Raw genomic sequence first — 17933 nt, 5'->3', positions numbered from 1 at the left:
CGTTTTCAATATGGTAAATGCCTGGCAACATTTATTCCAGAAATTGTTACCTTTTTTGACGGCAAATTTTAAAGTTTGGTTAATCCACAAGTTTTTGTATGTGCAATTCTATTTAAGCACTATCTTCATTTTTTTTTTTTCCAATTTGTAACATAAAAATATCTGCTTTTCTCAAGGTTCAAGTTTCAGAGCCATACAGCATTACAGACCAAACTACAGGGGCACTCAATAGAGAGCAGACCTCCACCGCGGCAGCCTATTTCTCAACCTTTTACTCGACCTTGACCTTGGCCTTTGACCTTAACATGTATCAATTGGCGTGGATTTTCATACACACAAATATGAACCAATTTTGAAATCTCTGTGACAACGATGTCCAAACTTATGGATGATTACGTGAATTGGATATTTTGCTTGACCGAGACCTTGATCTTTGACCTTGACCTTTCAAAATTTAATCATTTCCAGCTTTTAACATAAGAGTTACTCCCGGCAAGTTTCATTACTCTACGATTAAAATTGTTGCCAGGAAGCTGTTCACAAAATAACAAACACACACAAACACACAAATAGGGAGTAAAACACAATCTCTTTCCAACTTCGCTGGCGGAGGTGACAAATGATGTCCCAAATTAACAATTTTGAGAAAATATTAGTTTCCGGAATACATATCTATTTACTTATTTATTAAAATGTGCTTAATTAATGGACCGACTAAACTAATTTTATCGTAAATTTCATACATATCAACGGATAATTAATAACCAAATTGTAAAAGGGAACTATATCAGTATTAATTAACGAGTCTGAAACGGCTTTTCACTTTTACATCTCGTAGGAAAAGATATTATTTTGATATCATAAATAAGTTCTCGAATAATCATAAAATTGATTTTTTCTTTAATTATTCAAAATTTGAATAAACGAAAACTAGATTTTAACATTTTAACATTTAGAAATTAACAATTATTTACATGCATGAGGTCGTATGAAGGCGTGGTTACACTTGGACATATGAAACAATATGTAAGTATGTATATAATATATATATATATATATATATATATATATATATATATATATATATATATATATATATGTGTGTGTGTGTATATATATATATATATATATATATATATATATATATATATATATATATATATATATATATATATATACATATATATATGTGCATATGTATATATATATATATATATATATATATATATATATATATATATATATATATATATATATATATATATATATTTATACTGTATATAGCCTACATGGCTTAGGGCTATGAAGCATGCAGTAGGAGATGCTAAATGGAGAAGTATTGAATTAAAAGCTCAGGATAAAGACGACTGGTGAAATCTAAATGAGGCCCTTTGCGTCAATAGGCGTAGGATCAGATGATGATGATGATGATGATAACCTATTATTATACATGCAAATAGTTTTCAATCTATTTGACTTTTATTCGAAACTCTCTTTTGTCTGTAAATACGTTCTTGCTGATTTATAGTAGCTGGAATACTGTTCAAGGAATTTTCATGTGTATATTGAAAGTTGAGATTTATAATGAAAATCCTATGTCTAAAATAATTGATAGATTTAATATTTGGTGCACGAAAAAAAAAATTAAGATGTAATAAATTCTATGTTCAGTAATTTGAAATATTTCCTCCTTAAACATTCTTAAGTCATTAAGACCAAGAAGATAACAGTAAATAGCCATGGGATATTTGTACATCAGCATTTAAGCAATGGAAATCAGTAAGAAATAAATTCTTATTATTATTATTATTATTATTATTATTATTATTATTATTATTATTATTATTATTATTATTATTATTATTATTATTATTATTATCATGACAAACTAAGCCACAAACCGAGTTGGAAAAGCCGGTTGTTATAAGCCCAAGGGCTCCAACAGGGAAAAATAGACCAGTAAGGAAAGGAAGTAAACTACAAGAGAAATAATGAACAATTCAATCATTTCAAGAACAATAACATTAAAACAGATATAAAAAGAGACTTATGTCAACCTGTTTAACATAAAATCATTTGATGCAAGTTTGAACTTTTGAAGCTCTATCGATTCAAAATCCTAGAAGATACTAAACTAGAGGGGCACTCAGTAGAGCGCAGACCTCCACCGCGGCAGCTTATTTCTCAACCTTTTACTTGACCTTTCACTCGATCTTTACATTGACCTTTGATCTTAACACTTATTAATTGGCGTGGATTTTCATCGAATCAAATATGAACCAAGTTTGAAGTCTCTGTGATAACGATGTCCAACCCTATGGCTGATTATGCGAATTGGACATTTTGCTTCACCGTGATCTTGACCTTTGACATTGACCTTTCAAAATTTAAAAAAAAATCCAGTTATATACATAACAGTTAATCCCTGTAAGTTTCATTACGCTACGATTAAAATTGTGGTCAGGAAGCTGTTTACAAACAAACCCACACACAAACAATGGGTAACACATAACTTCCGTCCTACTTCGTTGGCAGAGATAATGATGCCATGTAATATTTACATCTCAGCATCTCAGCGACGAGAATAAGTTTTCGAAATGTCTCCTTAAATACAGTTCCAACGTTTCGACCTTTATATAGATGAAAAAAGAAAAAAAAAAATCTACAAATCCCTGTCGTAACGAGACCCAAAAGACTTGGAGGGCTGTGAATTATTCCCATGAAGGGAAGCGATACAAAGTAGTAGTATTCGACATTCTGTATCGGATCAGGGTTCATGATTAATGCCAGATAGAAGAAGACTTGACCTTACCTCATTTCTCCCGAGATAAAAAGAGAGAAAAGTATGGTGTTCCCCAAGGTTTTCTGAATAAGTCCAAGTATGTCTGAAAGTAGTAGGTTGGCCAAGGTACCAGCAACCCATTGAGATACTACCGCTAGAGAGTTATTGAGTCCTTTGACTGGCCAGAAAGTTTTACATTGGACCCCTCTCTCTGGTTACGGCTTATTTCATCTTTGCCTACACATACACAGATCAGTCTGGCCTATCTTTCCTCATACACTTGACAACACTGAAATTTTCAAGCAATTCTTCTTCTCTCAAGAGGTTAACTGCTCCAATTGTTCAGTGGCCACTTGTCTCTTGGGAAGGGTAGAAGAGGTTCTTGTTTCTATTCCTCTTGTTATTTTCAATTTTTTATAGTTTATATATGAAAATCTTTATTTTAATGTTATTTCTCTTAAATTTCTTGTAGTTTTTCCTTATTTCCTTTCCTTACCGAGCTATTTTTCCTGTTGGAGCCCTTGGGCTTATAGCATCCTGCTTTTCCAACTAGCGTTGTAGCTTAGCAAGCAATAATAATAATAATAATAATAATAATAATAATAATAATAATAATAATAAAGGACCTTGAGTGGGGATACCTTAACGCGGTGAAAACGTTTGTGTATCAGCAAATATGTACGAGTCAGGGCCACCCATACTAGGTTGGTTAGCTATGAGTGATCAGACTAAAGTCGCCTAAAATCACTAATCAGCACTGGTCAGCGTGGTGATGAAAACTGGCCAAACCTCAAACATGAATGAGAACATATTCCGGCCACACTCAACTCTCCTCAGTCCCTAAGGTAGGGATGAGAGGGAATAGTCATAATCTAGTGAGAGGGGACTACCAATGCATGTGTGTATAACTACCTAGATATTTAGCCCTCATCTTTGACGGGTCGCGTATTCTGGTTTTAAAAGAAACAGTGAAGACAAAGCAACTATTTCAACGTACTAAGAATGGTCAAATAAGAACAAAATAGGAGGAACTTTACCTTAACATAAAATCTAGCGAAAGGTCTGTATTGTAATTAGAGTTCACTTGCTTGAGGGTACACTCGGGCACATTATTCTATCTAATTCCTTTTCCTCTTGTCCTGTTCAAGTATTTATAGTTTATATATAAGATATTTATTTCAATGTTGTTACTGTTCTTGAAATATTTTATTTTTTCTTGCTTCCTTTCCTCACTGGGCTTTTTTTTCCTGTTAGAGCCCTGAGCTTATAGAATCTAACTTTTCCAACTAGGGTTGTAGCTTAGCAATTAATAAAAATAATAATAATAATAATAATAATGAATATGTACATACATACACACACACACACACACACATATATATATATATATATATATATATATATATATATATATATATATATGTATATATATATATATATATATATATATATATATATATATATATATATATATATATATATATATATATATATATATATATGTCTGTATATTTGTGTATATATATGTGTAAATATATGTATATACACACACACACATATATATATATATATATATATATATATATATATATATATATATATATATATATATATATATATATATACACACACACATATATATATACACACACACACACACACACACACACATATATATATATATATATATATATATATATATATATATATTCACGTGTGTGGATATTTGTGTGTATATATATATATATATATATATATATATATATATATATATATATATATATATATATATATATATATATATATATATATATATATATATATATATGTGTGTGTAAATATATGTATATACATACATACATACATATACATATACCAAAGGCACTTCCCCCAATTTTGGGGGGTAGCCGACATCAACAAGAAACAAAACAAAAAAGGGGGACCTCTGCTCTCTACGTTCCTCCAGCCTAACCAGGGACTCAGCCGAGTTCAGCTGGTACTGCTAGGGTGCCACAGCCCACCCTCCCACATTTCCACCACAGATGAAGCTTCATACTGCTGAGTCCCCTACTGCTGCTACCTCCGCGGTCATCTAAGGCACCGGAGGAAGCAGCAGGGCCTACCGGAACTGCGTCACAATCGCTCGCCATTCATTCCTATTTCTAGCACGCTCTCTTGCCTCTCTCACATCTATCCTCCTATCACCCAGAGCTTTCGTCACACCATCCATCCACCCAAACCTTGGCCTTCCTCTTGTACTTCTCCCATCAACTCTTTCATTCATCACCTTCCTTAGCAGACAGCCATTTTCCATTCTCTCAACATGGCCAAACCACCTCAACACATTCATATCCACTCTAGCCGCTAACTCATTTTTTACACCCTCACCACTTCGTTCCTAACCCTATCTATTCGAGATACACCAGCCATACTCCTCAGACACTTCATCTCAAACACATTCAATTTCTGTCTCTCCATCACTTTCATTCCCCACAACTCCGATCCATACATCACAGTTAGTACAATCACTTTCTCATATAGAACTCTCTTTACATTCATGCCCAACCCTCTATTTTATACTACTCCCTTAACTGCCCCCAACACTTTGCAACCTTCATTCACTCTCTGACGTACATCTGCTTCCACTCCACCATTTGCTGCAACAACAGACCCCAAGTACTTAAACTGATCCACCTCCTCAAGTAACTCTCCATTCAACATGACATTCAACCTTGCACCACCTTCCCTTCTCGTACATCTCATAACCTTACTCTTACCCACATTAACTCTCAACTTCCTTCTCTCACACACCCTTCCAAATTCTGTCACTAGTCGGTCAAGGTTCTCTTCTGTGTCTGCTACCAGTACAGTATCATCCGCAAACAACAACTGATTTACCTCCCATTCACGATCATTCTCGTCTACCAGTTTTAATCCTCGTCCAAGCACTCGAGCATTCACCTCTCTCATCACTCCATCAACATACAAGTTAAACAACCACGGCGACATCACACATCCCTGTCTCAGCCCCACTCTCACCGGAAACCAATCGCTCACTTCATTTCCTATTCTAACACATGCTTTACTACCTTTGTAGAAACTTTTCACTGCTTGCAACAACCTTCCACCAACTCCATATAACCTCATCACATTCCACATTGCTTCCCTATCAACTCTATCATATGCTTTCTCCAGATCCATAAACGCAACATACACCTCCTTACCTTTTGCTAAATATTTCTCGCATATCTGCCTAACTGTAAAAATCTGATTCATACAACCCCTACCTCTTCTAAAACCAACCTGTACTTCCAAGATTGCATTCTCTGTTTTATCCTTAATCCTATTAATCAGTACTCTACCATACACTTTTCCAACTACACTCAACAAACTAATACCTCTTGAATTACAACACTCATGCACATCTCCCTTACCCTTATATAGTGGTACAATACATGCACAGACCCAATCTACTGGTACCATTGACAACACAAAACACACATTAAACAATCTCACCAACCATTCAAGTACAGTCACACCCCCTTCCTTCAACATCTCAGCTTTCACACCATCCATACCAGATGCTTTTCCTACTCTCGTTTCATCTAGTGCTCTCCTCACTTCCTCTATTGTAATCTCTCTCTCATTCTCATCTACCATCACTTGCACCTCAACACCTGGAACAGCAATTATATCTGCCTCCCTATCATCCTCAACATTCAGCAAACTTTCAAAATATTCCGCCTACCTTTTCCTTGCCTCCTCTCCTTTTAACAACCTTCCATTTCCATCTTTCACTGTCTCTTCCATTCTTGAGCCAGCCTTCCTTGCTCTCTTCACTTCTTTCCAAAACTTCTTCTTATTCTCTTCATATGACTGACCCAGTCCCTGACCCCACCTCAGGTCAGCTGCCCTCTTTGCCTCACGTACCTTGCGCTTTACTTCCACCTTTTTCTCTCTATATTTTTCATACTTCTCTATACTATTACTCTGCAGCTATTCTTCAAAAGCCCTCTTTTTCTCTTCCACTTTTACCTTCACTCCTCCATTCCACCATTCACTGCCCTTCCTCATGCTGCCTCCAACAACCTTCTTGCCACATACATCACTTGCAATCCCAACAAAATTTTCTTTTGCTAACTTCCACTCCTCCTCTAAATTACCAGTTTCTCTTACTCTCACCTCGTCATATATATACACACACACATATATATATAGATATATATATGCATATATATATATATATATATATATATATATATATATATATATATATATATATATATATATATATGTGTGTGTGTGTGTGTGTTGTGTGTGTGTGTGTATATATATATATATATACATATATATATGCATATATATATGTATATATATATGTGTGTGTGTATATATATTTGTATATATGTGTAAATATATGTATATATACACATATATACAAATATATATATATATATATATACACACACACACACATATATATATATATATATATATATATATATATATATATATATATATATATATATATATATATATATATATATATATATATATACAATTCGCAGAGTAACGCGTCTGGGCAGAAGTGCCTAGTTCCATGCGTCATCGTCAAGGGGGAACTAATGGTTCGCGGGAGGAGGTGTTGACACTTGGAAGGAAAAACGGAAATAGATGGTGGAAGAGACAGAGAGAGGCGGAAATAAATGGAAAGAGAGAGAGAGAGAGAGAGAGAGAGAGAGAGAGAGAGAGAGAGAGAGAGAGAGAGAGAGAGAGAGAGAGAGAGACCGCACAAATAAATGGGACATGTAGAAAACAAACGACAAAAAATATAGGAATCAAATGGTCTTCATAACTCTGTGGTTTCAAGAACTCTGACAAAATCTTCTAGTGCGAAAAAAAAAAATATATTAGAAATTGCTTATATTTTTAATAATTAGGAAAAGTTTGCAACAATTTTTAACATTTTCATTTCTTCGTAGTCAAGTATCTTGTTTATTTTTGTGGTAATAAGGGAAAAGAATGTGACATTTTTATTTTGTTTTTATTTCTTCGCACTAAAATTTCGTTTACCTTTTTGGTAATAAGGGAAAAGAAGCTACTAATTTTCAATTATAGTAACAAGGATGATAATAATAATAATAATAATAATAATAATAATAATAATAATAATAATAATAATAATAATAATAATAATAATAATAATAATAATCCTTTATTCATGCCATATATTTTCATCTTTGTGGTAACAATGAAAAGAATACAACCAATTTCTAACGACATTCTAAATCAGAGGATATTATTTTGATTACATCTATACTAATGAGCAATATGGCCAAGCGCTAGGGACGGGGAGTCTATTCAAAACTGGTATTATTATTATTATTATTATTATTATTATTATTATCATTATTATTATTATTATTATTATTACTTGCTTAGCTACAACCCTAGTTGGAAAAGCAGGATGCTATAAGACTAGGGGACCCAATTATTATTATTATCATCATTATTATTATTATTATTATTATTATTATTAGCCAAGCTACAACCCTAGTTGGAAAAGCAAAATGCTATAAGCCCAAGGGATCCAAAAGGGAAAAGTAGCCCAGTGAGGGAAGGAAATAAGGAAATAAATAAATGATGAGAACAAATTAACAATAAATCACTCTAAATACAGTAACAACGTCAAAACAGATATGTCATATATAAACTATAAAAAGACTCATGTCAGTCTGGTCAACAAAAACACATTTTCCCAACAGGGAAAATAACCCAGAAAAAGGAAGCAAGGAAATATAAAATATCTTAAGAACAAATACAACATTAAAATAAATATTTTCTATATAAACTATAAAAACTTTGATAAAATAGAAGGAAGAGAAATAAGATAGAATAGTGCGCCCGAGTGTACCCTCAAGCAAGAGAAACTCATACCCCAAGATAGTGAAAGACCATGGTACAGAGGCAATGGCACTACCCAAGATGAGAGAACAATGGTTTGATTTTGGAGTGTCCTTCTCCTAGAAGAGCTACTGACCATAGCTAGAGTCTCTTCTACCCTTAGCAAGAGGAAAGTACAAGAGCGAAACGCGTTGTGGAAAACCATAGAAATTATTAGGGGAAAGAATGCTTTTCAGATAGTAATAGACATGAGAGGTTTAAAATAATTGGTTTATGGGTCTCAGATCCCGTGGAAGAGTTACTTCGATATTAAAGGGTATTTGTAGATTATCTGAAAAATATATATACATATGTATGTATGTATGTATGTATGTAATATATATATATATATATATATATATATATATATATATATATATATATATATATATATATATATATATATATATATATATATATATATATATACACATATAAATATATGTAGACACACACATATATATATAATCTATATATATACACACACACACACACACACACACACACATATATATATATATATATATATATATATATATATATATATATATATATATATATATATATATATATATATATATATATACACGCAAACACACACATGTATAAACATATATATACAAACACACACACACACACACATATATATATATATATATATGTATATATATACATATATATATATATATATATATATATATATATATATATATATATATATATATATATATATATATACAATCACTCACATGTATATACATATACATGCATACACACACACACACACACACATATATATATATATATATATATATATATATATATATATATATATATATATATATATATATATATATATATATATATATATATATGTGTGTGTGTGTGTGTGTGTGTGTGTTTGGGTTTACTGTTACCTCCACGATATAAAAGTATTATTCATTACAACCTAGAATTGTATCTCTCAATTACCTTACTTCTTTTTAGATACGCCTTGAAATCATAAGGGAAGTAACTGAAAAAACTAATAGATCCATCATAACACTTTTATCCCCTGTGTGTGTGTGTGTGTGTGTGTGTGTGTGTGTGTGTTTGTTTGTGAACAGCCTCCTGGCTACAATACTAATCTTGGAGTTATAGGTAGTAGGTTGGCCAGGGCACCAGCCACCCTTTGAGATACTACCACTAGAGAGTTACGGGGTCCTTTTACTGGCCAGACAGTACCTCATTGGTTCTTTCTCTCTGGTTACGGTTCATTTTCCCTTTGCCCACACATACACCGAATAGTTTGGCATATTCTTTACAGATTCTCCTCCGTCCTCATATACTGACAACACTGAGATTACCAAACAATTCTTCTTCACCAAAGTGGTTAACTACTGTACTCTAATTGTTCAGTGGCTACTTTCCTCATGGTAAGGGTAGAAGAGACTCTTTAGCTATGGTAAACAGATCCTCTAGGAGAAGGAAACTCCAAAATCGAATTATCGTTCTCAAGTCTTGGGTAGTGCCATAGCCTCTGTACCATGGTCTTTCACTGTCTTGGGTTAGAGTTCTCTTGCTTGAGGGTGCACTCGGGTGCACTATTATATCTGTTTTTTCTTTCTGTTGTTTTGTTAAAAATCTTTATAGTGTATATAGGAAATATCTGTTTAGATGATGTCACTATTCTAAAAATATTTTATTTTTCCTTGTTCCCTTTCCTCATTGGGCTATTTTCCCTGTTGGGGCCTCTGGGCTTATAGCATCCTCCTTTTCCAATTATGGTTGTAGCTTAGCAAATAATAATAATAATAATAATAATAATGAAACTTGCAGGGTTTAACTGTTATGTAAAAAGCTAGAAATGATTACATTTTGGAAGGTCAAAGCCAAAGGTCAAGGTCGAGCAAAATATCCAATTCACGTAATCAGCCGTAAGTTTGGACATCGTTGTCACAGAGACTTCAAAATTGGTTGGTCCATATATGAGAGTATGAAAATCAACGTCAATTAATACATGTTAAGGTCAAAGGTGAAGGTAAAGGTCAAGCAAAAGATCGAGAAATAAGTTGCAGCGGTGGAGGTACGCGCCCTACTGAGTGCCCCTCTACTTGTTAAGTGGCTTTTCAACCGTACAAAAATCCTGTATTATTGGATTACAGAAACATTGAAATCGCAATACTTTTTCATCATCATCATCTCCTCCTACGCCTATTTACGCAAAGGACACCGATTAGATTTTGCCAGTCATCTCTATCTTGAGCTTTTAATTGAATACTTCGCCATTCATCATCTCCTACTTCGCACTTCATAGTCCGCAGTCAAGTAGGCCTGGGTTTTCCAACTCTTCTAGTGCCTTGTGGGGCCCAACTGAACGTTTGCTGAACTAATCTCTCTTGGGCAGAACGAAGAACATGCCCAAACCCTCTCCATCTACCCATCATCATGATCTCATCAACATATGACACTCGAGTAATCTCTCTTATAGTTTCATTTCTAATCCTGTCCTGCCATTTAACTACCAATATCCTTCTGTGGGCTTTATTCTCAAATCTACGAAATCTATTGGAGATTGTTTCATTACACGTTTTTACAAATACATAATTATTTATTGTTAAATGTCTTTTCATCTGTACATTATAGCATAAGGTCCCGAGTCGCAGAATATTAATCGTAAAGACTCGTATGCTACATTCGCCAAAAAATATACTACGAAAAATAAAAGAAAATTATTTCCATAATGAATTAGAGAACGCACTATGGTAATTGACTATTGGCTATTAAATGGTTGAATTGCCAAACCAATGTTATTTGCTAAAAATATCCAAATGGATTTAGACTTTTTCTTTTATCTTTATTATAGTTTATGAATTTTAAAGGCTAACATTATGTTATGGTAAAAACGTTGAAATAGTATCTAGGTCAAATCAGAACTGAAATGGCGAGTTATGAAGACGAAGTTGATGATTTTCATTGATAAAGTTTCATTAATAGTATTGCCGTAAACGTTTAAACCTTGAGGGGCACTCAGTTGAGAGCATGCCTTCGCCACGCCAAGCAGTCTTATTTTGCTCTTAACGCCACTGCGTACTTGTACTTAAGCCCTGTCCACACGATCGAGCATGCCCGACGAGCAAACAATGATACCAGACCACAATAGTTAGTAAGAATGAGGGTTAATGACGTCAGAAGTGGGAGAACCCAAGACAGGGATCTGGCATCATACAGTGTTGCCAGATCCCGGCCTTTAGATTTCCCGCTTCTGACGTCATCAACCCTCATTTTCACTAAGACTTGTGGTCTGGTATCACTGTTTGTCCGTCGGGCATGTTCGATCGTGTGGACAGGGCTTTAGATATATTTTCTTGAAAATCTAATATTTTTGTCCTTGGATCATACCCAACATATACACCAAGTTCCGTTGAAATTGGTTCAGTAGTTTTTTGTGTAATATTCACAAACAAAAAATAGACTAAATATTCGCCATTTACTTAACATACCGATTACTTTCAAAGCACTGCTGCGTACTTGTACTTTGATGTACTCTATCCAAAATGTCACAGATTCATCATTGGGTCATACCCAATATGACTCCCAAGTTTGGTCAAAATCCGTACAGTAGTTTTTGTGTAAAGTTGCTCACAAACAAAAAAATGAACGACAATGACAATGAAACATCAATACGAATAAAGTGAAAAAGGTATCTCTTTGAGTTCTATACTCTACAAGAATATCTAAGTTTAGCCTATTGGAAACGTTACTGTCTGGCAATTTGTTGGACGGGAGTTCGAGATCTGTTCAAGCTCTATAGTTTAGATGCAAAATCCAGTCCCCAAGAAACCAGCCACCTGATGAGATAATACCACTAAAGTGTTATGTGGTCCTTTGACTGGCCAGACAGTACTCCATTGGAACCTTCTCTCTAGTTACGGTTCACTTTCCCTTTGCCTACACATACACCGAATAGTCTGGCATATTCTTTACAGATTCTCCTCTGTCCTCATACACCTGACAACACTGAGATTACCAAACAATTCTTCTTCACCCAAGGGGTTATCTACTATACTGTAATTGTTCAGTGGCTACTTTCCTCTTAGTAAGGGTAGAAGAGACTCTTTAGCTATGGTAAGCAGCTCTTCTAGGAGGACACTCCAAAATCAAACCATTGTTCTCTAGTGTTGGGTGGTGCCATAGCCTCTGTACCATGGTCTTCCGCTACCTTGGGTTAGAGTTCTCTTGCTTGAGGGTACACTCGGACACACTATTCTATCTCGCTTCTCTTCCTCGTGTTTTGTTAAATTTTTAATAGTTTATATAGGAAATATTTATTTAAATGTCATTGTTCTTAGAAATATATTATTTTTCTTTGTTTCCTTTCCTCACTGGGTTATTTTCCCTGTTGGAGCCCCTGGGGTTATAGCATCTTGCTTTTCCAACTAGGGTTGTAGCTTAGCAAGTAATAATAATAATAATAATAATAATAATAATAATAATAATAATAATAATAATAATAATAATAATAATAAATGTAAAATCCAGTCCTCAAAAGTGCAAAATCCAGTGCCCAAGAAATGTGAGATTCAGTCTCTTCAAAAAATGTAAATTTCAGTCCTCAAAAATGTAAAGCCCAGTCTCTTAAAAATGTATAGTTCAGCATCTCCAAAAGTGTAAAATCCAGTCCTCAAAAGTGTAAAGTCTAGTCTCTTAAAATGTAGAGTCCAGTATCTCCAAAAATTAAAAATTCAGTTCTCAAAAATGTAAAATCCAGTCCTCAAAAGTGTAAAGTCTAGTCTCTTAAAATGTAGAGTCCAGTATCTCCAAAAAATAAAAATTCAGTTCTCAAAAGTGTAAAATCCAGTCCTCAAAAGTGTAAATTCCAGTCACCAAAAAAGTAAAATCCAGACCCCCAACATGAAAAATCCAGTCCTCAAAAGTGTAAAATCCAGTCCCCAAAAATGTAAAATCCAGTCCTCAAAAGTGTAAAATCCAGTCCCCCAAAATGAAGAATCCAGTCCTCAAAAGTATAAAATCCAGTCCCTAAAAATGTAAAATCCAGTCCTCAAAAGTGTAAAATCCAGTCCCCAAAAATGAAAAATCCAGTCCTCAAAAATGTAAAATCCAGTCCCCAAAAATGTAAAATCCAGTCCTCAAAAGTGTAAAATCCAATCCCCCAAAATGAAGAATCCAGTCCTCATAAGTATAAAATCCAGTCCCTAAAAATGTAAAATCCAGTCCTCAAAAGTGTAAAATCCAGTCCCCAAAAATGTAAAATCCAGTCCTCAAAAGTGTAAAATCCAGTCCCCCAAAATGTAAAATCCAGTCCTCAAAAGTGTAAAATCCAGTCCCCCAAAATGAGAAATCCAGTCCTCAAAAGTATAAAATCCAGTCCCTAAAAATGTAAAATCCAGTCCTCAAAAATGTAAAATCCAGTCCCCAAAAATGTAAAATCCAGTCCTCAAAAGTGTAAAATCAAGTCCCCCAAAATGTAAAATCCAGTCCTCAAAAGTATAAAATCCAGTCCCTAAAAATGTAAAATCCTGTCCTCAAAGGTGTAATATCCAGTCCTCAAAAGTGTAAAATCGAATCCCCGAAAACGTAAAATCCAGTCACCAAAAATGAAAAATCCAGTCCTCAAAAGTATAAAATCCAATCTCTAAAAATGTAAAATCCAGTCCTCAAAAGTGTAAAATCCAGTCCTCAAAAGTGTAAAATCTAGCCCCCAAAAATGTAAAATCCAGTCTTCAAAAGTATAAAATCTAGTCCCTCAAAATTAAAAATCCAGTCCTCAAAAGTATAAAATCCAGTCCTTAAAAGTGTGAAATCCAGTCATCAAAAGTGTAAAATCCAGTCCCCCAAAATGTAAAATCCAGTCCTCAAAAGTATAAAATCCAGTCCCTAAAAATTTAAAATCCAGTCCTCAAAAATGTAAAACCCAATCCCCAATAAAGAAAAATCCAGTCCTCAAAAGTGTAAAATCCGGTCCCCAAAAATGAAAAATCCAGTCCTCAAAAGTGTAAAATTCAGTGCTCAAAAGTGTAAAATCCAATCCCTGAAAATGAAAAATCCAGTCGTTAAAAGTGTAAAATCCAATCAGCAAAAAAGAAAAATCCAGTCCTCAAAAGTGTACAATCCAGTCACCAAAAATGAAAAATCCAGTCCTCAAAAGTGTAATATCCAGTGCTCAAAAGTGTAAAATCCAGTCACCAAAAATGAAAAATCCAGTCCTCGAAAGTGTAATATCCAGTGCTCAAAAGTGTAAAATCTAATCCCTAAAAATGAAAAATCCAGTCCTTAAAAGTGTAAAATCCAATCCCCAAAAAAGAAAAATCCAGTCCTCAAAAGTGTAAAATCCAGTCCCCAAAAATGTAAAATCCAGTCCTAAAAAAGTGTAAAATTCAGTCCCCAAATTGAAAAATCCAGTCCGCAAAAGTATAAAATCCAGTCCTCAAAAGTGTAAAATCCAGTCCCCCAAAATGAAAAATCCAGTCCTCAAAAGTATAATATTCAGTCCCTAAAAATGTAAAAACCAATCCTCAAAAGTGTAAAATCCAGTCCTCAAAAGTATAAAATTCAGTCCCCAAAAAAGAAAAATCCAGTCCTCAAAAGTGTAAAATCCAGTCCTCAAAAGTATAAAATTCAGTCCCAAAAAAGAAAAATCCAGTCCTCAAAAGTGTAAAATCTAGTCCTCGAAAAGTATGAAATTCAGTCCCCAAAAAAGAAAAATCCAGTCCTCAAAAGTGTAAAATCCAGTCCTCAAAAGTATAAAATTCAGTCCCCAAAAAAGAAAAATCCAGTCCTCAAAAGTGTAAAATCCAGTCCTCAAAAGTTTAAAATTCAGTACCCAAAAAAGAAAAATCCAGTCCTCAAAAGTGTAAAATCCAGTCCTCAAAAGTATAAAATTCAGTCCCCAAAAAAGAAAAATCCAGTCCTCAAAAGTGTAAAATCCAGTCCTCTAAAGTATAAAATTCAGTCCCCAAAAAAGAAAAATCCAGTCCTCAAAAGTGTAAAATCCAATCCCCAAAATGTAAAATCCAGTCCCCGAAAACCTAAAATCCAGTCACCAAAAAGTGTAAAATCCAATCCCCCAAAAATGTAAAATCCAGTCTCAAAAATGTAAAATCCAGTCCTCAAAAGTATAAAACTCAGTCCCCAAAAAAGAAAAATCCAGTCCTCAAAAGTGTAAAATCCAGTCCTCAAAAGTATAAAATTCAGTCCCCAAAAAAGAAAAATCCAGTCCTCAAAAGTGTAAAATCCAGTCCTCAAAAGTATAAAATTCAGTCCCCAAAAAAGAAAAATCCAGTCCTCAAAAGTGTAAAATCCAGTCCTCAAAAGTATAAAATTCAGTCCCCAAAAAAGAAAAATCCAGTCCTCAAAAGTGTAAAATCCAGTCCTCAAAAGTATAAAATTCAGTCCCCAAAAAAGAAAAATCCAGTCCTCAAAAGTGTAAAATCCAATCCCCAAAATGTAAAATCCAGTCCCCGAAAATCTAAAATCCAGTCACCAAAAAGTGTAAAATCCAATCCCCCAAAAATGTAAAATCCAGTCTCCAAAAATGTGAAATCCAGTCTCTCCAAAAATGTAGAATCAAATCTCTCCAAAAAAGTAAAATCCAGTCCCCGTAAATCTAAAATCCAGTCACCAAAAAGTGTAAAATCAAGTCTCCCAAAAATGTAAAATCCAATCTCCAAAAATGTAAAATCTAGTCTCCAAAAATGTAGAATCCAGTCTCCCCAAAAATGTGAAATTCAGTCTCTCCTAAAATGTAAAATTCAGTCCTCAAAAGTGTAAAATTTAGTTTCTCCAAAAAATGTAAAATCAAGTCCTTAAAAACATAAAAATCTAGTCTCTCCAAAAATGCAAATTCCAGTCTTTCCCTAAATGCAAAATCCAGTCTTTCCAAAAATGTAAAGTCCAGTTTCTCAAAGAAAATGTAAAATCCAGTCCTCAAAAACATAAAATCCAGGCTTCAAAAATGTAGTCCATTCTTCGAAAACATCAAATCCAGTCCCCAAAAATATAAAATCCAGTCTCTCCAAAAATATAAAATCCAGTCTCTCCAAAAATATAAAATCCAGTCCTCCAAAAATGTAAAATCCAGTTTCTCCCAGTCCAAATATACAAAATCCAGTCTTTCAAAAAGTAAAATCTAATTCCCCAAAATGTAAACAACACCCTTGCGTAAACCTGGTAAAAAACAAGCCAACAAACAAATTGGTCCAAAACCCCATGCTTACCTTAGCAGAGATAACAAGAGTTCGTTATCTCTGTTAGTTACAACTATGAAAATTTAATGACCAAAAGGAATTTCAGCTTTTCAAAGGTGAATTCACCGATATGCTGGATTCAGCATATGTCAAATTTCTAACTTGATATCTACTCGATGATTTAGAGCAGATTTTGATTGTCCAATCAGATATTGCGAGAGTATTTTATTACTAATTTTACTTGTACATTTTGGCTACGTATTTTGATTAATTAGAAAACAAAGAGAGAGAGAGAGAGAGAGAGAGAGAGAGAGAGAGAGAGAGAGAGAGAGAGAGAGAGTGTATTTCCTTTAATTAGACCATAACTCAAATATCAAGCAGTGAGAGAGAGAGAGAGAGAGAGAGAGAGAGAGAGAGAGAGAGAGAGAGAGAGAGAGAGAGAGAGAGAGAGAGAGGCTATATACTCTTTAACTAGAAACCAAAACTTAAATATTACCTGATAAGAGAGAGAGAGAGAGAGAGAGAGAGAGAGAGAGAGAGAGAGAGAGAGAGAGGAGAGAGAGAGAGAAGTTGTATGCGATAGGCCTAAGGGCTCCAACAGGGAAAAATACCCCAGTGAAGGAAGGAAACAAGGAAACAAATAAATTATTATTACTAGCTAAGCTACAATCCAAGTTTGGAAAGCAGGGTGCTATAAACCCAAGAGCTCCAACAGGAAAAAATAGCCCATTGAGGAAAGGAAACAAGGAAATAAATAAACTATTAATACTAGCTGAGCTACAACCTTAGTTGGAAAAGCAGGATGCTATAAGCCGAAGGTCTCCAACAGGAAAAAATGACCCAGTGGAGAAAGGAAACAAGGTGATATATAAACTATAAGAGAAGTAATAAACAATCAAATAACCAGGTGGGGGAAGGTTATGTAGACCCTAGTTGTGAACGATTGACATTGAAGAGATACGATTTGGTTGGGATTGAGCGAGGGAGATACGCTAGATCGAATGAATTGGAAGAATGTGTTG

Source organism: Palaemon carinicauda, chromosome 42 (assembly GCF_036898095.1).
Source record: "Palaemon carinicauda isolate YSFRI2023 chromosome 42, ASM3689809v2, whole genome shotgun sequence".
Taxonomy (NCBI): domain Eukaryota; kingdom Metazoa; phylum Arthropoda; class Malacostraca; order Decapoda; family Palaemonidae; genus Palaemon; species Palaemon carinicauda.
The sequence above is the reverse complement of the archived record's forward strand: the minus strand, read 5'-3'. Positions refer to the sequence as shown.